The sequence below is a fragment of the Hipposideros armiger genome, unplaced genomic scaffold (assembly GCF_001890085.2).
Source record: "Hipposideros armiger isolate ML-2016 unplaced genomic scaffold, ASM189008v1 scaffold_17, whole genome shotgun sequence".
Taxonomy (NCBI): Eukaryota; Metazoa; Chordata; class Mammalia; order Chiroptera; family Hipposideridae; genus Hipposideros; species Hipposideros armiger.
In genome coordinates this window covers 5,809,848-5,831,538 of record NW_017731367.1, presented here as the reverse complement: position 1 = coordinate 5,831,538, position 21,691 = coordinate 5,809,848, and the positions used below count along the sequence as shown (strand labels likewise).

The 21,691-nt window shown below is 52.1% G+C and overlaps 1 protein-coding gene and 2 long non-coding RNA genes across 10 annotated transcripts in view; 1 reads left to right on the top strand and 2 right to left on the bottom strand.

Annotated features, from left to right (window-relative positions):
* Positions 1–4,400, bottom strand: part of UBE2F (ubiquitin conjugating enzyme E2 F (putative)) — a 59,910-nt gene extending 55,510 nt beyond the window's left edge. The window contains exon 1 of one of the 7 annotated variants that reach the window (XR_002122429.1): positions 3,800–4,400. The gene's annotated coding sequence lies outside the window, so the exon portion shown is untranslated. Of the gene's footprint in view, positions 1–2,874; positions 3,108–3,799 lie in introns of those variants that run through there. The other 6 variants (XM_019629379.1, XM_019629428.1, XM_019629397.1 and 3 more) reach the window with 6 other exon arrangements.
* LOC109374666 (uncharacterized) lies at positions 4,239–7,337 on the top strand. The gene is made up of 2 exons (XR_002122432.1): positions 4,239–4,329; positions 4,468–7,337. It is a non-coding gene; the product is annotated as an uncharacterized LOC109374666 (long non-coding RNA).
* Positions 7,338–8,109: 772 nt separating this feature from the next.
* Positions 8,110–21,684, bottom strand: LOC109374674 (uncharacterized). 2 transcript variants are annotated; one of them, XR_002122438.1, is made up of 3 exons: positions 20,127–21,684; positions 19,038–19,165; positions 8,110–9,632 (listed from the first exon to the last, which is right to left on the bottom strand). It is a non-coding gene; the product is annotated as an uncharacterized LOC109374674 (long non-coding RNA). The 2 variants fall into 2 exon arrangements; XR_002122436.1 differs by having other exon boundaries at positions 8,110–9,595.
* Positions 21,685–21,691: the final 7 nt, after the last annotated feature.

Sequence of the window (21,691 nt, the reverse complement as noted above, 5' to 3'; positions counted from 1 at the left end):
TTTATTTACAGCTTTAGGCAATATCGACATCAAGTTATATTAATGTCCCAAACTAGACTGTCTGCACTGGCTGCTGCCAACCCATCTGTTCCAGGCTCCCCCACTGAAAGGTCACCAGGATGGACAATAAGGACCAAACGCAGGTGATGCCCTGACTGCTTGGGAGCAAGGGCTAGAGACAAGCCACCAATTTTTGTCGGTGTAACCGCCCTCTGGACTCTGCCTGTTCTCACGTGAGCTGCCATTTCCTGACACGCCTCCCAGCTCCTGCTGGCTTTAGCACAGCTGGCAAGGGACTCTGGAGCTTTTGACTGAGGACACAAATTGGTCACCAGCCCAATAGTTCCATAATTTCCTTTGCTGCTTTAATATCATTTCCTTTCAATACCATTCTGATTGTTTTCAAAAGAAAATGATCTAAAACCTCCAGAGGGAAACGTGGCCAAAATGCAAACTTTTTTTGAGGCCAAGATCGTGAAAGCTGAAATGTAAGGATACCACTTCCCTATGGATATTTTAACCATTTTTATCCAGATCCCTTATATAGCCTCTCGTATCATCATCTGTATCCCTCCCAGACTGTGTGACTTTGTTTTCTATTACTTGTACCATGAAGACAACACATTAAACATGACCTTCTAAATTATACACAACTTCTGCACATACACCCCTCCCCCGCAAGCCCTTTAAGAATCCCTGATCTAAATGCTTCAAAAGACACTTCAACTACACGTTAACATTCACAAGCCCTGAGGACTTCAAATCCAGGAACGACTCGTCTCCCCCACTCGCACTGTTTTTTACAGACGTGGACCTGGGACAATGGGGCCCAGGAACTGGCTTGTCTGAGGCCACGGAGTTGCTAGAGGCAGTCACCGCAGAAACACTCGTTTCCCTCTTGGAGATGATGGCAACTCTCGCCTTGAGTGTGCTGACGGTTTCAGGGCTACGTACGTCGGTCAAGACGACTAGATCACACACCTTAAACATGTGCAGTTTGGGGTACTTCAATTATTCCTCAAGAAAGTGGACAAAATGTGAAAGCAACCAACACTGGCTTTCTCGTTCCCTCTACCATGCCATCTCCTCAGGCGGACCTGCACAGAGGCAGGGCCACAACCAACAGCCATCTTGTCAGCCTTCCCCAGGGCAGGGAGCTCCAGGCTGTGAGGTACCTCACAAAGGGGCGGGGCTGGGCCCGAATCAGGAACACCTGTGGGGGCTCCGGCCCCGAGCTGCCAGAGACAGATCTCTTGCTGAGCCCACCCGGAAGCCCTTACACAGAAGTGGATCACAAAGCAGTGTCTGCCCCAGCCAAGTCCATTGCCATGAATCCAGGCTTGAACACATCAGTCCTACCACATCGTCAGGGTCACCTGATGACAAGCCAGACATGCACCCATTACTTGGGGACTGGCTGGTAGCACCAGATGCACCACACAAAGTCCACTTGGTTTTTATCCTCTAGCTGACCTTGGCAATGAAACATGGCAAAAAATAAAAGCACGGCGTGTCTAAAGAGACGTCAGCAGGCAGTACACTAGGAGTCACAATAGAGACCCATGGAAAATCGAGGGCCTGGGCACATGGCCTGGTCCACACCCAGCTCCGAGGACCTGCACAGAAGGAGCTGCTCAGAGGGTGCTGGCAAGACTCACTCACACGAAGAAAGGCTCACATCCAGACACTTGTGTGTCACTGAAGTCTGAGGACCCCGCTTTGTTCTTTTATAGTCCCCACTAGCCTACGGTGAATCCTTCTGTGGGCAGAGTACGCCCCATACTCAATTCCACTAGAGTCAGGTCCCAGCTCACGCTCTTCAACAAGTTTGTGGCCCTTGATAAAACACGCTGGGCATGGATGTGCAAGGTATAAAAGAAAATAACATGGTGTTTTGTTTTCCATAGAAGGTAATACAAAACTTCTTCTCCCAGCATTCTAAGAAATACAAGTATATAATGACCATCTATTTCTCCATCATCTGTATTATTATCATATGCCACTTTGGGGATAAAAGGCCTAATTTGGGAGTGTATCCAGAGCTGTTAAATTAACTCTATATAGAGAAATTTGAACAAAATAATTATTCAAACTGCCAAGAGGTTTGCTGAACAGACACACTTGCTTCAGAATTCTCTTTTCTTTCTTCAGTATGTTTCAGCCCTTGAAGACCTGGTTTAAAACTAAACTTCCCCTTTATTGCGAATCACACTCTGACTAAGGCAGTATTTTCCATAACAGATCAGTTATGTTGAACAGCCTGCTGAGTCTCTAAATTCCACAAGTCGGAATTGGCCCATTTAAGTCCCTCCTCTGGGTGGGACTTGCTTTCAGACTGTTCAAAGATGATTCTTCTGTACTATTTACTAGTTTCATCATCAAGTAATATTTACTCAGCACACCTGCCCGCAGTGGCAAAATCAGGCCATGTCACCTGTACAGGAACATGGGAGCGAGTCAGCTCATGGGGTAGAGATGTCCGGGAACTCCTGTTTACAATTCTTCCTGCTGCGGAAAAGTCCCAAACTAAGTGTAAAAGATGGAACTGCAGGTCACTAGTGGACAACCAGGTTCTCCAGCCAGAGGCCCAGATCGGGACACAAAAAAAGTCCCCACTTCGCCCTCCTCCCGCAGAAAAGCCAGGGCCCAGGAACCTCCCACCTGGCACAGGCGTCACCCCGGTGGACTGACCGACCTGTGGAGCCCAACCCTTGTATTTTCAGCAGTAAACCTGCCCCCACCCCTGCACAGCCTGCTACCTGAATGGCAGGTATGTCTAGGCGGAGGTCCTCAAGCCCCACACCACGCAGCCTGGTGGTGACTGTCTGTGAACACGCCTCATATGTGTACCCTCCCCCATCTTCATCCCCTTACCCAGCCAGAAAACCTCTGCAGGCGGCGGGCCAGCCTCTTCCTCAACACTCCGCTCATTTCTGGAAGCTTCTGTTCAATGTGATTGATAGCCAGGTCTGGAATGCCCTCTTTCCCTTCCCCACCTAATCCTACTCCTTCCATAGAAAGAACAGCTTCCTATCTGGATTCAATCTCCTCCAAGAAGCCTTCTTCCAGTCCACCCAGGCCCGCTCCAGAGCTGGAGGGATGCAGCGAGGGGCGGGCCCAACCCCCTCCGGTAACACGAGGAAGCTGAGCCCCACCGAGGGGAGGACCACGCCCAAGACCACACACCAGCGGAACCAGGTCCAGAACCCAAGATCCGGCTGTGCTGATCTTTCCAAGATGTCCTCCCCTCTGCTCTGCCCCCGGTAGCAGCTTCCGAACCAGCCGCGGCCGCCCCCAATTGCGAGGCAGCTGCAGGCGAGTTGGCGCGGAGGGAGCGTCGCTCCTCCGGACCCTCACCGCTCCCTGGCCTGGCCCCACTTGCAAGGCAGTCAGGAGTCGGACCGCCGGCGTCCGAGTCCCCGCTCCCTCCGGCCACGTCGGGCTGGTGACCTTGGGCTGCGCTCGGCCCTCCGTTTCCTTCTGGACAATGCGGCCGGCGGCGCGGGCGCAAGCGAGGCCGTGTGTGCGCCCCGCACAAGTCGGTGCTCGGTGCGGGCGGCCCCTCGAGCCCAGCCAGCGGCCCGGCCCCGGCCCTTCCCATTCACGCCGCCCGGCCCCGCACCCCGCGGCCCGCGTCCTGCGCGCCTGCCCGGCGCCCGGCGGTGAGGAGCGGCGCGGCCTGAAGCAGCCCCGGCGCCGCCCGCCCTTCGGCCCACCCGGTGCACCGGCGCCGCGGGAGCCGAACCTCCTGGAGGCCTGCGGCCGCCCCTCGCCAGCCGCGGGGCCGCGCGCTGCTCACCTGGGCACCCCGAGACAGGCGAGGCGGGCCCGGCGCCCAACACCATGCCCGGCCGGCCGGCGGCGGCGAGACGCGGGCCCAGACAGCCGCACCGGCTCCGGGCGGCGGGACCGGAAGTGGCGGGGCGGGGAATCGGCCGCTCTCGCCGGCCGCGGCAGCGAAGGCAGCGGGCGCTTTAAAAAAAAAATTCAAAGCCCTGAAGAACTTTATTTTGACAATGATATGCGAACAGCGGTGTGCGCCGAGTGGGGCTGGGCCTCGCTCATTGGCGGAAGTCTTGGTCGGGGACGGGGGCGGATCTCGCGGCCCCGGCTGATTGGCGAGTGGCTGCTGGGGGCGGGGCCTCCCAGGCTGTTCCTGAGCCTGCGCGCCCCAGCGCCCCCAGCTCTGCGCCGCGCTCCTGCCTCCTTTCGTTTGGCTGTGTGCTGGACGCCGGAACTGACCGCCTGGATGGATGTCCCCGCTGTGTGCCCAGCACAGCGCCCAGGATGCAGAGGACCGGGCCAACCCCACATCCTGCAGTGTAGGAGGTAAGGGGGGCGGGACAGTCAGAAGTACGAACAGCCACCAATCCTCGGAGTGAGGCTGAGGCCCTTTCCTGTTCTTGTCTTAATGGTTTTTATTGCGTCTTTCATCTTACACTTGTGCCCCTGTGTGATTGGTAATAGGCTCGGCTCCTGGAGGAGCCATCTGGACGGGGAAGGAAGAGCCGAGGAGTTAGAATTTTATTTCCAGGAGCCCCGTCGAAAGGTTTTAAGCAGTGGAGTGACAATATCAAGTTTTCTTTCTGAAAGAGGCTTCTGGCTCTGAGTGAGCTGATGGGAGGGGAGCCAGGCGGAGAGGAAACCAGTCAGGAAGACCAGTGAAGAACACAAGTCATGGTATGCCTTCTGTTTGGGAACAGTTTCCTTCTCCACCTAGCTAACCCCTGTTTTCCTAAGCGTGGAGATGTGGCACAATCAGCTCCCCGAGCCGCACTGCCTTTTCCTGCAGCTGCACATCTGTGATTCTCCCCGCTTCAGATCAGGCCCCTGGAGTTTGCAAAGCCCTGGGTGAATATCGCACAGGAGAGAAGCAGCCATAGTAAGTCAGTGCCCCACATGTGCAGGAAACATTCTCCAGGCATGGTTGTTGGTGGCTGGCTGCAAGTGCAGCCTGGGAGCTGGGCGTTCGGGAGGCCTCACTCAGGGGCGATGTGGGTGCTATCAGCCCAGAGCTCCTCGTGGCACACTTGCAAGGATTTAGGATACTAAACTCACTCTTAAGGTGAGGCACTGCTGCCCGTGTTTTATATTTTGTGTATGACCGATTGTTTTGATTGCTCTAGGTATCTGACATTGTCCACTTCGGTGAGTGCTGTGGGCAAAATGCCACAGAACACTGCTTTCCATTTTTAAAAAGCCAGGGTTGAAAATGTCTATCCATTAGCGTGTATGTGAACATTGAGTGAGTAAGACGGGAGTGTGATCAGACGCGACAAACAGCTCATGTTCTGAGCATCTGGAACAGTCCAGGGTGGAGTTTGTGCTCTGCATCTGGGGCTGCAACCCCGGGACCACACTGGGGTCACCCAAAGCAGGCACCTGGCGCGTCAAGGCAGTGCCACCTTCGGGTAGAACCTCTCCCCCTGCGGCCACAGCTCTCTCGCTGGAGACTGGGGTGAAGAACCATCATTCCGGTGACTCCTTGCCAAACCATCATGACTAAAGTCCCACACCGGAACTCTGGGAACAGCAATGCTATTTGTGAAGAGGCATCACTATGCGGAGAAGACCTGGACTGCTTCCTCTGCTGGCCCCCGGCGACCCCACACAACCGCTGAGGAGGGCGGTAAAAGTCCTAAAGGCCTTTGAATCTTTTGACCCAGTAATTTCATTCAAGGGTTGGCCCGAGGAAGTATCTGATAGTGGGAAAGGCCATGGCACAGAAACACCCATCGTGTTATAGAACTTGGAAGCAATCTCATGCTCAGTATTCAGGGAATGGTGAACTCAATTACTGCTCATTTACTTACAGGAACATTACCCAGCCAATAAGCTTGATCATTATGCAGATTATGTAAAACCATGAACATACTAATTAAGTTAAATGAAACAAGCAACATTCAAATTATATAAAGTCAATGATTACAATTCTGAAAAAGACCAATATGTGGGCAGAGACTAGAGGAAAATGAACAAAAATTAATGATTTTTATGTCTGGTAGGATTATGAGTGAATTTTCCTCCTCTTTTTTTTTTTTAAACTTTCATTTATTTTCTTTTTGTATTATCTTCATAGCAATACAATACAAAGGTCTTTTTAACACATGATTGATCCTTAAAGTTGGAACACAGATCTGTGTCAGATAAGTGATGTTAATGCTGTTACTTGCTAGAGAAATAAATACGGAGAAGCGTAAGGCTTCCCTGGACAGATCATTTAAAAACTTGATAATCCAAATCATGCTTAGAAAGCCTTTCTGATTTCCAAGAAGACAAAGTTGTTTTGAAATAAATGGTGACTATTATATTTTAGGTCACATCCACATGGCAGTAGAGCTGCCCCTCCACATTCAGATCCATTCAATGAAGTTCTGAACGTGCATTTTCTATAGGAAAATACAGGCTGCCTCATGGCAGTCCCCGAACACATACTGCAGGGAAAAGCAGACACTACCCACATCTGAGAGGCCTGGAGAATGGCCCTTGGGAGCATTGGTGCAGGTTACGATGGAGAGGCCACGTGCGGTAGGGTGAAGAAAGATTCAAAGACTTCTACACTCACCATTATTACTCAATATTCTGGACGTTGTGGCTAACACAGTAAGGCACACACCAGAAATAGAAGATGATTATTTGAAGGGACAAGGCAACATGGCCATTGCATAATGAAACAATGCGATCCACTCCCTAGAATATCCAAGAGGCAACTAAAAACTGGAAAAGGGAATCAGAGAGATGAACGAAGTGACTCAACTAAAAAAAATTTTTTTTTAAATCAATAGGTATATTTTCCATATCAACAGCAACAGATTAGAAGTTATCAGGAAACCCATTTTACAATAGGGAGTGGGAAAGAAAGACAAGTGAAATATTTAAATAACCTTATTGGCAAATAGGAGTGATCTGGGTTGTGAGAATTAATAATGGAAACCAACTGAAATTGGAGTTTGAGAGGCCTGTCGAGGCAGTGGTCACACCCTACCACCTCATCCATTACCCCAAACATGAAAAGACCAGACCTTGGCATCTCCAACAGGAAGATGTATTATGTGCTGACTACCCCTGGAGGAAGAAGGAAGATTTTCTTCTGGACCAGCAACAAGCCCAGCCAATGGAAAAACACCTCAACTCAGCCAATGAGAAGCCTTCATCACCCTGAACTCTTTTCTCCAATGAACTTTGATGTTTCTTTTGCAATTACTTCCTTGCCCTAGTCTCCTTTCTATAGAAGCCTTCCATTTCATACAACTCCTTGGAGTTTCTCTCTGCTTGCTAGATGATATGCTGCCCAATTTATAAATCACTTAATAAAGCCAATTAGATCTTCAAATTTACTGAGTTGAATTTTTTTTTGTTTGTTTAAGAGGATAAAGAAAGTTACAAACTTTATGTCTGTCAAAATGTACATGGCAGATGTGCTTGGGACCCACATCACGTGAAGGAACCAGCCAAGAACCTAGAGCTAGCAGGGGAGAGTGGGACCTGAGCCGAGGATGGCTGAGGCCATGGGCTGTCAGGTGGGGAGCAGGTGAAAATAGCACCCTATGACTGCTTTGCTGCTTTCAGCAGCAACAGCCTGGAAGCCACTTAAGTCTCCACCCACAGGGCCCTGGGAGAAATAAAGGATGGGACTGATGGAGTGAGTCTGGGCAGCTGTGCACGAGAATGAGCAAATGTACACCTCCTGGCATTAAAAAGTGCTCTTGAGGGCCGGCCAAGTGGCGTGTTGGTTAAGAGCTGGCTTGGGATGCCCCTATTTGGATCCCACATATGAGGGCCAATGACACTGCCCTCTACAGCTAAGATGCTGAACAACAGCTCAACCTGGAGCTGGGCTGCCGTGAGTTGCCGGCGACAGTGTAGGCTGCAGCCCCTGTGGCAGTGGGCTGCCATGGACTACCGTGTGTAGCCAGCAGCCAGCGTGAGTGGCCAGCAGCCAGTGTGAGCGGCCGTCCAGAAGCCGGCGACTGATCTGCCTCGCCCGGGAAGAGCGCAATGATGGTGCCAACTTGGGCCAGTGAAGCAATGTCCTCCACAACTAGACTGAAGAACAAAAGGACAGCAACTTGTCTATTCTCCTTCCCCCAATTCTCCAGCGCTGTTCCCATCCCCTAATTCCCCAATTAAAAAAAAAAAGTGCTCTTGACCTTAAAAATAAAAGTCAGTTATTTTACCATCAAAAATGGTTTACTCGGGAACAGCGAAGAATTGCAATTCAGGACAGGCAAGCTATAGCAAAAGCTTTAAGTAAGTCCAACAAACAAAAGAGAGGAACGTTATGTTATGGGGAAAAAGGAGGAAGTTGGGAGGGGTTGTTTTGAACAAAAGTCCATTGGAGAAAATCCATAGTTGAGGGAGATGACCGTTTCTCCTTGGCTGAGTTGCTGGGGCAGCCAATTTCTTGTAGGAGATGCAACATCCATCTTTTCCTGTCAGGGCCTGTAATTGGTGATTGTTTCCTGTTGACAATTCTGTTGGGATCTGTAATTGACATTCTTCCTGTGACTGACATGGAGCCGTAGGTCCTGTGTGAGAGCGCCCCCTTCTGGCCTCCTGACTCCATTTTATTGAGGTTTCCCTTTACTAATTTTCACAGTGACCACCATATATCATAAAATAAAAAATGAGTGGCAAGATGGCATGACTAGTATAATGGCACTTGTGTAAAAACAGTCTGTTCAGATATTCATATATTTTCAAACTATTAAAAAATATTTACAAGCATATTTACAAATACCTGTATTTCCCCGTCCTTTTCATTTTAGCCATTCTGATGGGCGTACAGAGATGTCTCATCGGAGTTTCTACTTGCCTTTCCCTGATGACTGTGGTTCCTGTGGCTCCAGGGGCCAAGAGCCTCAGCGTCAAGTTCTTTGCCATTTCTGAGTCTCTGCAGAAGACTTCCCTTTCTTCCTCAAAAATAGCACAGCAATCAAATGGATGGAGGCCAAGGATTGGGTGGGTCTGTGGACCAAGGGCCGAGCACAAGGCCAAGGTCACTGGGAGGAACTCTGCCGGGGGAGGGTCACAGTGAGGGGTGGGTGCTGTCGGCCGGTAGTCACCTCTGATCCCGGGTCACAGGCGACCACGAAAAAGCTAGGATGGGACTCCATCTAACCCGAGCTAAAATGGAAATGTTGCTTGGGAAACGGCGGGCCAGGCTCTGCGTGCTCTCTGACCGAGCCTGTTTCCATTTGGCATCACAGGTGTCAGAGAAAAAGTTAAGGGTGGCAGAACGCAGAGCAGGCTGTCTTAGCCCCTGGAAACTAAAGGCGTGGTCCCCGTGTGGCGTTCTCCTCACTGAGGACCGGTTGTTGTAGGAACAGGTTCCCATGGCTGCCTTTACTGGGGTGGGAGATGCGTGTCTGAGTGAACGCAGGCACCACAAAACCAGAGGGGCCGCCCGCATGGGCCCACGGGTGAGATTTGCACTCGCAGCTCATGGGTATCAGTGTCCCACAGGTGAGAGCCAGGCTCCGTGCCAGGAGGACCTTGCCGCCCTGGCGCTGCCTTCCCTTCAGAAGGGTCTGAGCTTCTCCAAGCCACAGGTCTTCATCTGTGTTGGTGAGTTGGGGATCTTCATAGTACTTGCCTTAAAGGACCGTTGGGAGAAGCAAATGGGGTGAAATCTGTGAGACATGGTAAGTGCTCAGTAAACCGATGGCATTGTCTTTATAAATTATGAGAATTAACCATGACACTAGATTCTGAAGTTCTGTACCTTCTATGTTTATTATTAACTGGAAAACAGCCTTGGGCTGGGCCAAAGATGGCTGGGAATGAATTTAACACTTTGAGGTTTTTGCGTAATATGTAATTGTGACATTGCAACTGAGATGGATTGTGTGTGTGTGGGGGGGGAGGGCGGTAGTCTGCCCCCACCCTGTGACATCTGTGATAATCTTTGCTCTGGAAAGATCAGGAGTTTTATTTGGGACTCCAACTGACTTGGATGCTTTGTTTCCAGAGACCCACCCAGCAACGTAAGAAAATAAACAAACTCTAGAAACTGTGAGTTTTGAACTGCCTTAGGTAAAAACAGTCAGAAGTTCCAGAGAAAATATTTCCAGCTTTCTGGATGTGTTTGAGGACTAGAAAAGTTGGGCAATGGCTGGGAGACAGAGTGTAGTGTAAACTCAGCTGCGGAGACATATGGTCTGTTGGTGGAACTGGCGTCAGACCAGATATGAACCCTCAGGGAGGCATTGCTCTGAAGAAGCCTGTCATCCACAGGTGGCATTCGGGGCTGCCTTGGACAGTTGTGCGAGTGTGCACAGCAGTGCACAGCTCAGGGCCACCATTGACTACACATCACGGCAAAAGCTTTGGCCGGGGTGCAGCCTTTTGGCTTATCATGTCAACCCCCTTTGCCTTTCTGGGCCAGCCATGGGAATCTGAGAGCCTGCCAGGGCACAAACCCTGGAGGCTTTCCTGATCCTGGCAGTGTGGCACCCCACAACTTCCCCAAGGGCCCCGCCAGAGGCAGATCCAAAATCTGTAGCAGACAGACCCGAGGGTGGCCCCCAAGTTCACACCTTGTAATACATAATCCCCTCCCCTCGTGCGTGGGTGGGACCTGTGACTTGTTTGTAACTCACAGAATATGGAGAAGTGATGGCTGTCACTCCCATGACTACATGACGACATGTATGGGTAAAGCTCTGCCTTACGAGCACTCTAGAGGTTCTCTTTGCTGGCCTGAATAAGGAGCCATGCTGTGGACGTTCACCTAGCAAGGACCGGAGGGGACCTCCTGCTGGCAGCCCCCCGAAATGTGGCCCCATCATCACTCAGCTGAAATGTGAATCCACCATCAACCCCAATGAGCTAGGAAGCTGCCCTTCCCCCACTGGGCCTCCAGGTGAGACAGCAGCCCCGCCGATGCCTGGATGACAGCCTTGTGAGGCCCTGCGGTCTCAGAGGACCCAGTGAGGCCTGGTCTGGACTCCTGACCAGATAAGAAATGTGTGTTGTTTTAAACTGCTGACTTTGGGGTACTTTGTTACACAGCAACAGAGAACTAATACAGAGGGCCCGGGGAGCACAGTTCGGCTGGAAGGGAAAACGGGACTGTCTTTAGGTGGCGAACAGGCTGTTCTGTGTTCAGTTATGCGTTTATTTGGGGTGGCTTGGGGGTGCTGATGGAGTGTGGCAGGCAAGTCCCTACAGGCCCCCCTGGACTCAGTGACTGGAAGCAGGGCTGGAACCTGGCTGGGGAAGGGGCGTTTGCTCAGAACATTCTGGTACAAGTAACTTGTGAAAAGGGTTGTTGTTATTGTTTTAACTTTTGGACCCGGTTTGGTTAGGTTAGATATTAAAAATTATAATGTAATACCTAAAATGTTATGTAATACATGAAAATATAACACAGGAGTACTGTACAAACAGCTGAAGAGGGCGCACAGCCTCCTCCCTGACCCCAGTCCCCAGAGTCTCCCCCAAGGCACCACTGTTAAGTTTCTGGTTTCGCCTTCTAGAAATTTTCCATGAACAAATGGGGTCACGTGGCTGTGCTCTTTTCACGTCACAGAATGCTAGTGAGGCCATCCCATTCCAATACCCACACATCTGCCCCGTCCTTTGTAGTGGCCACATGGCTGTGCATCGTGTGGGCAGATGTGTGTTCCCTGCCTCGCCCCACCTGGCAAAACGCGCAAATGATCCTGCTGAACAAGCCACAGTTCAAGGTCAAGATTGTCTCCGTCACGCACAACCGAAGCCATGTCCCCTCACCTGAGAAAAGCGAGCAAGACTTGCACACTCTGACTCCGCCAAACCCAAGCCAGCACCTGCTGGGTCCTGCTGGCCAGGCCCGGGTCCCGGGCTGCCCCAAGAACTGCAGGGGCAGCTCTGAGGGTTTGTAACCGAGGCCGCTACCAGTGGGTTTCCTGAAGCACAGAAACAGCTGCCCAGGGCTGACTCTCTCCACTCTAGGGACAGAGGCACCTGCTTGCTACTTGCTCCACCCCTGCCTCCTCTACACGTCCGCCCAGCCCCTTCCCTGCTCCAGGTGTGGGGTACATCTGTAACCTGCAGCCCCCACCCCAGGGAAAGCCAGAGGAGGCCGTTACAGCACTCTAGAGCATTCACAGTGATGTCTGTTCTTCAGGCCATGCCTATAGATTACAGCCTGGAGCCATCCTTCAGCTGTGGGGGTTGGGGTCCCCCTTACTGCCTCCTACGGAGAGCCCAAGGTGGCTTCAGGTGATGAAGGCTGCCAGGCTGTCACAGGCTGAGCTCCAGGCGCCTCTCCAGGGACCAGGACCCATCACTGTCCTGGCGCTGTGTCACCTGCCTGTGCTTAGAACAAAGAATCCAACAAATACTCATTGAGGTCTCAGCAGCCATGAGGACAGGAAGCTGATATGACATCTGCCCAGCATGTTGAGTAGCCCAGGAGAGAGGGTCATTTTTGATTGGCTGCTTGATCAGCTCCAACAACACCTCTCTAAAACCTTTCATATTTAGACCACCCTCGTTCGAGCCGCCGCCACAGTCATTTTTGCATCGTATTTGCATTGTAGTGTCAGATGTTTTCATTCGACAATCTACGGGGACACTGACACAAAGACTGGTGGGAGCGGGGCGGCCACTGTTTTTATCTTTTTAAAATAAATGTTTTTCTGCAAAGAGAGAGTGGAGAGCTCCCATGGACCCCACCTTACTTAACCCTACCATTAACATCTTATATTCGTGTGGCAATTTGTTCCAATCAAACATGGATATATTTGCTTTGCGCCAATATGGATGGATATATGTCATTCGTCATCCACGTCTGTACTTTATTCACATGTCCGTAGTTTTCCCCTAATGTCCTTTTTATATGCAGGATCCCACCCAGGACACCACAGGACATTTAGTTGTCACATTTCCTAAGGCTCTTCTTGGCTGGAACAGCTGTTCAGACTTTGCTTGTTTCTGATAACCTTGCAGTTTTGTTTTGTTTGTTAACGATTTTATTGGGGATTGGGGTAGGGGAACAGACAAGTTGCTGTCCTTTGGTTTTTGAGTCTAGTTGTGGAGGATGTCGCTTCACTGGCCCATGTTGGTATTATCATTCTGCTCTTCCCCGGTGAGGCAGTTGCTCGCTGGCCATTAGACGGCCGCTCACAGCAGCTCATGGCAGCTCATGCCAGCTGCCTGCCACTCGCGGTAGTCCACTGCAGCCTATGATATCGCCGGGGACTCACGGCAGCCCAGCTCCAGGTCGAGCTGTTGTTCATCATCTTAGCTGTAGAGGGCACAGCATCACTGGCCCTCATGTGATATCCAAACCGAACTGGGGCCCTGCTGCTCAGAGCTGGCGCTCCCAAGCCAACTCCTAACCAATGCACCACTCGGCCAGCCCTGACTTGGCAGTTTTGAGGAGAACTGGCCATGCATTTTGTAACCTATCCCTCAAGTTGAATTTGTTTGATGTTTTTCTCATGATGAGATGGAGGTTGTTGTTTCTGGGAGGCAGACCCCAGAGGGGAAGCACCATTCGTTCTCAAACACATCATCTTAAGGATATATGTTATCCGTGATGTTAACTGTGACTATCTGGCTGAGCTGGGGTCTGCCAGCTTTCTCTATTGTAAAGTTACTTTTATCTTACTATTGTCTTTTTTTGGGGGGGGGCAATTTAAAAAATTGAGACAGAATACATTTAACCTAAAAACTCACCGTTTATTAAAGTATCCAGTTTCATTGCTTTGAGTCTATCCCCCATTTTATGCAGCTATCACGACTGTCTAATTCTAGAACATTTCCATTATCACCCCAAAAAGAAACCAGACCTGTTAGCAGCCACTCCCCATACCCCTTCCCTCCAGTTTGGAGACAATATGCCAAAATGTATGTTCAAAGTTACCTGAACGGTGAGAGTTAAGGCTTCTTGTTTATTTTCTTTTGTTTACCTGTATTTTCTACAATGTAGTTACTTCTACAATAAAGTTATTTTTAAATGGCACTTGGCATGACAGAAATAGAGGGAAACGCTGACAAGTTAAATGCCTAACCCCAGAGGCCTGGCGGATGAAGGCGTAGTTCACCGAGGGATGAATTACTATGCAATAATTGAACACCCCCCACATGCCTGGCACTGTTTTAAGCACTAGGAAGTTCTCTGGCCATTCTGCGCTGTGCATGTGAATATGACTTTAATGAAAGAAAGGGAGTGGAGGAAGTGAGAGAAGGACACTGTGCAGGTGACAGGCCCTGTAACAGGAGCTGATGGGTCTCTCCTGGTGGCCTCTGACTCGCGTGCGCCCCTAGCAGATGGCTGAGTGCTCAGTGCAGGTTTTTTTTCCCTTGTCCACCAGCCTGGCAGCTCCTGTGCAGACTGGCCAACTGCACCCTACTTTACTTTCTAGATATGCCTGCCCTCCTGCAAGCCAAGTTGGGACCCAGCTGGTGGCAGCCAGGTGTCCTCCAAGCCAACGAGGGGGCAGGAGAGGCACCCCAGGCACAGCAAGTAGCCTGGGTGGGGTGCCTGTCTCGTCTGTTTCCTGATCTATAAAGTATTTCCAGTTGTGAGTGACCCTGGACTGGGGGCAGGACTTGAAATCTAGGAAGCAGTTATATTTTAAAAACCACAAGGAAGGGAACTATAAACTAAGGAAGTCCCCCTTCAAAACCCATCAACAGGAATTCACTGTGCTGTTGGAACCAGTTTTGGAATTTTTTTTTTTTTTTTTTTGCAAATTCGGGGGTTGGGAAGAAAGAAGGGCACTGGAAGGGCAGTTCCTGTTAGCCACCTTGGGCTGGGATGAGGGGCTGCGGGCCTGTTAGGTTTCGGGAGCTGAGCGAGACAGCAGGGGTGATGGGGGCTGTGGGGCAGACCGGGGACCTGTGGTGCTTTGCCTGTGACCCCTGCGCGTTGGACGGGACTGAGTCTTACTCCTGATACACATGCAATTTCCTCCCTCAGGAGTGTCACCTCTGTTCCCAAAGTTTAAGCACAGCTTGTCCTGGTTGGGGGCCCGGGCTTCCAGCCTTCCTGGGGACACAGGTGACCAAGAGGCAGGAGTGAGGGTTACGAAACCGTTGAGCCTTTCAAACACCACTCGCCTTTCAGTCAGCTCTGGGAGACGCAGAGTGGAAGAACCAAGGGACCGCCCCAGTTCCTTCTCCCAGGCGAGACTAGAGCTGCCTTTGAACCTGACCAGCTAAGGAGAACCAGAGTACCTCATGGGGCTGCAGTGGCCTGAACGGGGCTCCCCAAGTCAGATTCCATCCCGTGGTTTCCCAAAGGGATCAGTAGTGAGGCTGCTGAGTTGGGCACCACCAGGGGGAGAGGTGGCCCAGGAGGGCTTAGGCTGGAAGGGGCAGTAGGCCTGCAGAGGGAAGCCCTCTTGGACTTAGGACACCGGGAGTTACAAACACCCCGTTGTGACTTGCCACACACAATGAGAGGTGACCGCCTCCCCTGCCGCGAAGCCCAGTCCCTGACTCTACTCTCTTAGGCCAAGGGAGGCAGCTCAGGTGAGTGAGAAAACTGGGGCTTAGGGCAGGATGGGTGCCAGCACCCACCTCGGGGACACCTGGGCATGTGTTGTTGCCTCTCTGTGTCTCAAGTCTTCTTACCTGCAAAGTGGATAAAACCTCTCAGCTGACGAAGGCTAGGAGAGCAGGGGTGAGTCCCTTGAGCACCCCTCAGTAGGGTTCCATACCCTTTGCTCCTTCCTTGGTTCCCCCCAGGCTGGCTCCCTGAGGGTGGCTGCCTGACCCGACCCGGTGTGCCCCCAGCAGCAGACCCAGGCCACCCTCCCTTGCCTCCCTTTCCCACTGTGCGTGGCGGGCTGATTCTGCAGGCATCTCACTGGAAGACTCCCTAACATTCTGCCTCTTTCTGCTCCTTTCCCAATGTTTGACTCAATTAACTCAAGAAAAATATCTGGGGCCGGCCGAGTGGCTCAGTTGGTTCAGTTCCCACATGCTCCAGTAAGCTGTGCCCTCTACAGCTAAGATGCTGAACAACGGCTCAACCTGGAGCTGGGCTGCCATGAGTGGCCAGTGATGGCGTAGGCTGCAGTGGGGCTGCAGTGGGCTGCCGTGAGCCACCGTGAGCGGCTGTCCAATGGCCGGCAACTGAACTGCCTTGCCCGGGAAGAGCGCAATGATGGTGCCAACTTGGGCCAGTGAAGCTGCGTCCTCCACGGCTAGACTGAAGAACAAAAGGACAGCAACTTGTCTGTTCCCCTTCCCCCAAATCCCCAGCGCTGTTCCCATCCCCCAATTCCCCAATAAAATCTTAAAAAAAAAATGTTTCTCATTCTCTTTCCTCAGCCCTTCATTTCTTTGTTCCATTTCTGGACTAAAAAAAGAAAAAGAAAATCACTGTGAGAGGAACACTGGCATCAGGGGAGACGAGAACCATCCGTTTTTCAAAACAAACGATGAGAGGTCCCTGTCACCCATGCCAGCGCCCGCGTACGCACCGTGCGCGCTCGCTCGGAGCCCCTTAGGAACGATGTGGAGCTAGCCCTCGCCCCACTTCCCTAGCCTCGCCTCTCCCAACAGGGACGTGCGATGCATCTCAAAGCAGGTTTTCATTCAGTCTGTGACATTTCTCTGGCAATTGCCTTGCTATGATGCTGTTCCTATTAACTTCCCTGGTGAATGACAACTCTTTAGTTCCATTATAACCTAAATTGGCTGCTGAAACCGCCAGCCCAGCGGCACCTGAGTGGCAGTTCGATGGTTGGGGGACGTGGGCTCTTGTTAGGGCTGAGATGTGCCCAGCCCCTCCCCCATTCATCTGTTGAGGTCCTAACCCCTAGTTCCTCAGAATGTGCCTGTATTTGGAGAGAGGGTCTGTAAAGAGGTCATTATGGTTATTGGGGTGAGCCCTAACCTGTGTGACTGGTGTCTTTATATAAGAAGAGATCAGGAGAGAGACATGCACAGAGGGACAACCATGTGAGGACACAGGGAGAAGACGGCTGTCTACACACCATGGGGAGAGACCTCAGAAGAAACCAATCCTACAGCACTTTGCCCTTGGACTGCCAGGCTCCAGAGCTGCGAGAAAATGGATTTCTTTGTTTAAGCCGCCCTGTCTGTGGTCCTTGGTTATAGCAGCCTGAGCGAACTAATACCGCTCTGCTCCATGCTGAATACGACCAGCCCCGGGAGTGGGAGAGAATCCCCAAATGGCAGCACTTGAATGTGTCCTATTATCATTATCATCGTGGTTCTTGTCTCTTTGCCTCGCCTCCCACCCTCTGTGCAGTGCAGCTGGGGGCCACACCGAGGGACAGAGACAGACACCCCGGCACGCGCATTCACGTACACTAGCCGTCAGGGTCCCGGACGCTTCGTGAAAATGCATCATCATGGCCAAAGTAAAGAGTGCTTGTGTGTCAGGCACGTGCCAAGGGCTTTCTTCTCAACTCCCTGAAGGATCTACGGTCAGGTGAGGAAGCTGAGGCCCAGAGGGGCTGGGTAACTTCCTCACCACTTTCAGTGGGCAGAGCTAGTGTTCGCGTCCATCCCAGGCAGTTTGGTGAGATAGCTTCTATGGAAAAACTCGCTTTTCTTTTTTAAATGTGCAACTGTTTCTTGTAAGGAGAAGGCAGGGGTCTGCGTGACCTCTGCCTGTGACCTCGGCAGTCTAGGCAGACGCTGGGATGCCGCTGCCTTCACGATGGGCTGCACTGAGGCTGCAAAGCAGTCGCCACGTGCCATTGGCGCGGACCTCCAGGCACCCTTGCCTGCCTCCCACAGTCAGGGAGCAAACAGCCCAGCTCCCGGGAGTGTGTGTTGGGAAAGGGACTCGGCTGAGGGGGACAGCACCTGGATGGCTGTCCCTAGCCCCGGGACTGGGGCTGGGGTGGGGCTAGCGAGGAGGGATGATTTTGAGGGATGGACTGCAAACTGTTTTTCAAGGTGCCTCAGTGTCGTGTTCGCTGTCTCTGTGGCACATGCATGGAACCCGAGTAAAGATGGGCAACCTCATGGCCCATGTCATCACGGTCCCATGAAGAAGACACCAACGGCAGATCCAAGCTCACCTCCAAAAATAGCCTTGAAAAGTACTGTAGGTCTTTCCTAAATTTGTCCGATGAAGAACCAAAGGGCAGTTATGTTCATGAAAGGGAGAAGTGCCTGCAGACCTCTTTCCTGTCACGGTCTCAAAGCTCCCAGCCTACTTACTGCACGTTTCCCCCCCTCATCCCACCTCCATCCCCACTCAAAACACACGGATCCCCGCGCAGGTGGATCCCCGCGCAGGTGGCCTGCTCGCTGGAGCTCAGACACCACGCTGCCCTGGGGGTGGGGCAGGCGATGCTAGGTCATCTCCTCCAAGCACACAAGGTGATCAGAGAGATGAACAAGCTGCTTACGGTCACACAGCTGGAAAGGGGTCCAGTTAGATCCCAGCAAGCTGTGTCTGCCGCTGGGACTCCGAACCACGGCACTGAATGGCCCTCCGTTAGCGGGAAGTGAGGTCTCAGCCATTATGATACGGCAGTTAGATCCAAGCTGTAGTGTGTTGTTACTGTTTCTAAGAGTCACAGTATGTGCTCTTCTCCCAGTTTGGCGTGGCCTGGGGAAACTGTCCTCACTCACGCATGCACACTCACGCATGCACTCACCACACACGTGCCCACACACATGCACAGACTCGCACACACTTGCACTCACACATACCCCAAAGCTGAGATCACCTCACTTTCCTATTTTGTAATCTGCCTTTTCCAAGTAACTCTATACTGAGAAAAATCTCCCATTTACTTATTAGGAAATGTTTTCCCGTCATGTGGATTTAATCAACAGTGTCCTCTAATGTGGGTATGAGGACGTCCCCGCCTGTTTGCCTGTGTAAATAGTCCTGGTAAATGATTCCTACAGGGAAATCACTGGCCATAAACATCTGCAGGCTTTGGGGACACATTTCTAATTCAGCCTCTGTGAAAACGGTACTGATTTTCATTTTTGATGAACAAGAGGAAATTTCACCTCCATGGGACTCGGGGTTTTTCTCCGGATGGAATGCCACGTTCCCAGTTTCAGCCCATCTACCTGCCCCCTCAGTTCCCGGAGCTCACCCTCTCATGTGTGTCCCTACGGCGATATCCTTTCCCTGCAGAGGAGCTCAGTGCGGAGCTGCCTCCTGGCTGAAGAAAGCCCCTTCTCCAGGCGGCTTTATCCCGGGTTCTCGTTCACAGGAGCAGCTCTGGGAACAACACGTACTTGGCTAATTCCATGTCCCAAGTCCTCTCTTGTCTTCTTTTTGGGTTCTTTGACTTCCAAAACATTTTTCCTATGGATTTCCATGACTAAGTTCTGGGGAAGGGGCCACTTTTTTCTAGCTTGGGACACAGATAAAGCTGCTTAATCCCATTTTTCAAAGTAAAACTTCCCACAGCGTCCCCAGCTAGCCTAGCGGCATCCCAGGCTCTCCCTGCGGGGCCCTGTCCCTGGCTGTCTGTCCCTGGACTGCAGGAGAAGGCCACAGAAGGTGACCTGTTTCCCCCAGCCCCCCGGTGCCTCCTGCTCAAACGGGCCCTCTCGGGGGGAGAAGCTGCAAGTCCTGCTGTAGAGGCTGTGAGAACAGGGACGTGGCCGGCTGTGTCGGGCCTGTGATCCACCGCTGCCCTTCGTTTTCCTCCCAGGAGCCCCTGGGACAGACTCACAGGGGGCCAGAGGGAGAGTGGGTGCCCGGCCTCCCTGTCTCACCCTGGGCCTGAGCAGTGCCCCTCTGTGAGGGGGGCCTGCAGCTCCGCCATCTCCCCCGCCCCACCCACAGCAGGTCCCTGGAGACCGGGTGGGCCCAAGGAGTGCCACTGCTCCTCACTGGCGGGGGCCTCCGCTCTCTGAAGCAGCCCAGGGGATCTGGTGTCATTCCCTGTGACCTTGGCAGCTGCTCCATCTGTGATGGCGCCTGGTCAGAGGCCTAGGGCCCTCTTGCTCCCTGCCCGCACCCTTCAGAGGACGGGCCATTCTGGATAGCAATTCCAGGAACAGTTCTCAAAGCATCTTAGAAACTCATTTTCCTTTAAACGTCAACTGCCTACTCAACTCCCTCAGGGAGTTAATACGGGGGAGGCCCCCAGAGGCCAGGGCTCAGAGCCGCTGACCTCTGGTGAAGACCAGGGCTGGAGTCCGGGACAGGGCGTCTAGACGCCTCTACTTACCACATGCATGCACGTGTGCACCACGCAGACACACTCACAGCCCCCACTTGCGCAGACCCAGTGCTGGCTTTGAAAGGAGAACCTGAAGCCGCTATTAGAGGCATCTGTCTGTGGGAATGACGTCCCCCCTTCTCCCCGCACCCACACACACTGGGGACAAGGCGGTTATCCCAGGAGCTCCTGGACGCCTGACCTCATTCTGTCACTTGATTGGCTGGGCTTCGGAAACAGCTTCTGTGGCAGGTTATCAGCAGTTCCCAGCGTGTCCCTCTCACGGCGTGCAAAGGGGAGGACCAGCATTACCAGCTCAAGTTTGCTGAGTGTATTGGATCGAATAGTGTCCCCCCAAATTCATGTTCACTGGGGCCCTCAGAATGAGACCTTATTTGGAAATAGGGTCTTTGCAGATGTAAGTAGTTACTTAAAATGAGGTGACACTGCAGCAGGGTGAGCCCCTAATCCAAAATGACTGGTGTCCTTATGAGGAGAGGCACATAGGCAGGGGAAGCCGCCAAGGCTGGTGGGACGCAGCTCCAAGCGGGGGCACCACCGAGGCCCACGCAGCCCGAGGCCGGGTCGGGCAGGGGCCTCCCTAGAGCCTCAGGGCGCCTGGCCCGCCAGAGCCTTGACCTCGGGACCTCCTGCCTCTGGAACCTGTGAGCGTAAACTCTGGTGTGTGAAGACACCTCGTTTGTGGTCATTTGTCAATGGCAGCCCTCGGAAACTAACGCTCAGTTATCTTAGAAAGTCGTTTGTTTTCATGTATATGTGTGTTTATAGCACAGCTTCAATGATCCTAACAGGACCACACTTCTGCTTTGGCTTATTAATCCTCATCAAGCCCCTTATTCGCTGGCCTCTGGGTCCTGTCTCTTCGCCCTGTGACCGGCCAGCCCCTGTCTAGGAACCCGGATGGACAGAAAGCACCCTGGGTGGGGCACAGCTTGGCCGCTGGCCCCCGCGAGTCTGGCCTCGTTGGTTGACAGCTGTGCCCTGACGAGGAAGAGCTACTTTACTTGAAGGAAACTTCCAGATCAGGTGCACACATGCTCAGATGTACATACCCGCATACATTCCAAAGTCTAAGCATTTAAAAATTATCCGCAATTGTCAAGATGTGCAAACAACCTAAAAGTCCATCAAAAGATGAATGGATAATAACATGTAGTCCATCCATACAGTGGAAATATTACTCAGCCTTAAAAAGAAAAATTCCACAATGTGGGAACCCGAGGACAAATGCTGAGTGAAATGAGCCAGTCACAGAAGGACAAGCGCCGTGAGCGTCCACTCACCTGAGATGCCTGGGGAAGTCAAATTCATAGAACCGAAGCGTGGAATGGTGGTTGCCAGAGCTGGGGGAGGGCGATGGGACTGCTGAGCAACGGGCACAAGTTTTCAGTGAAGCGAGATGAGTATCTCCAGAGACCTGCTGTACAACGTTGTGCCAAGTCACCAAGACCGCATGGGTCTCTTAAAAATGTGTTAAGAGGGCAGACTTCACGTTCAGTGTTCCTATGACAATGTAATTTTTTAAAAAGAAACTCCACCTAGTAAAAAATAAT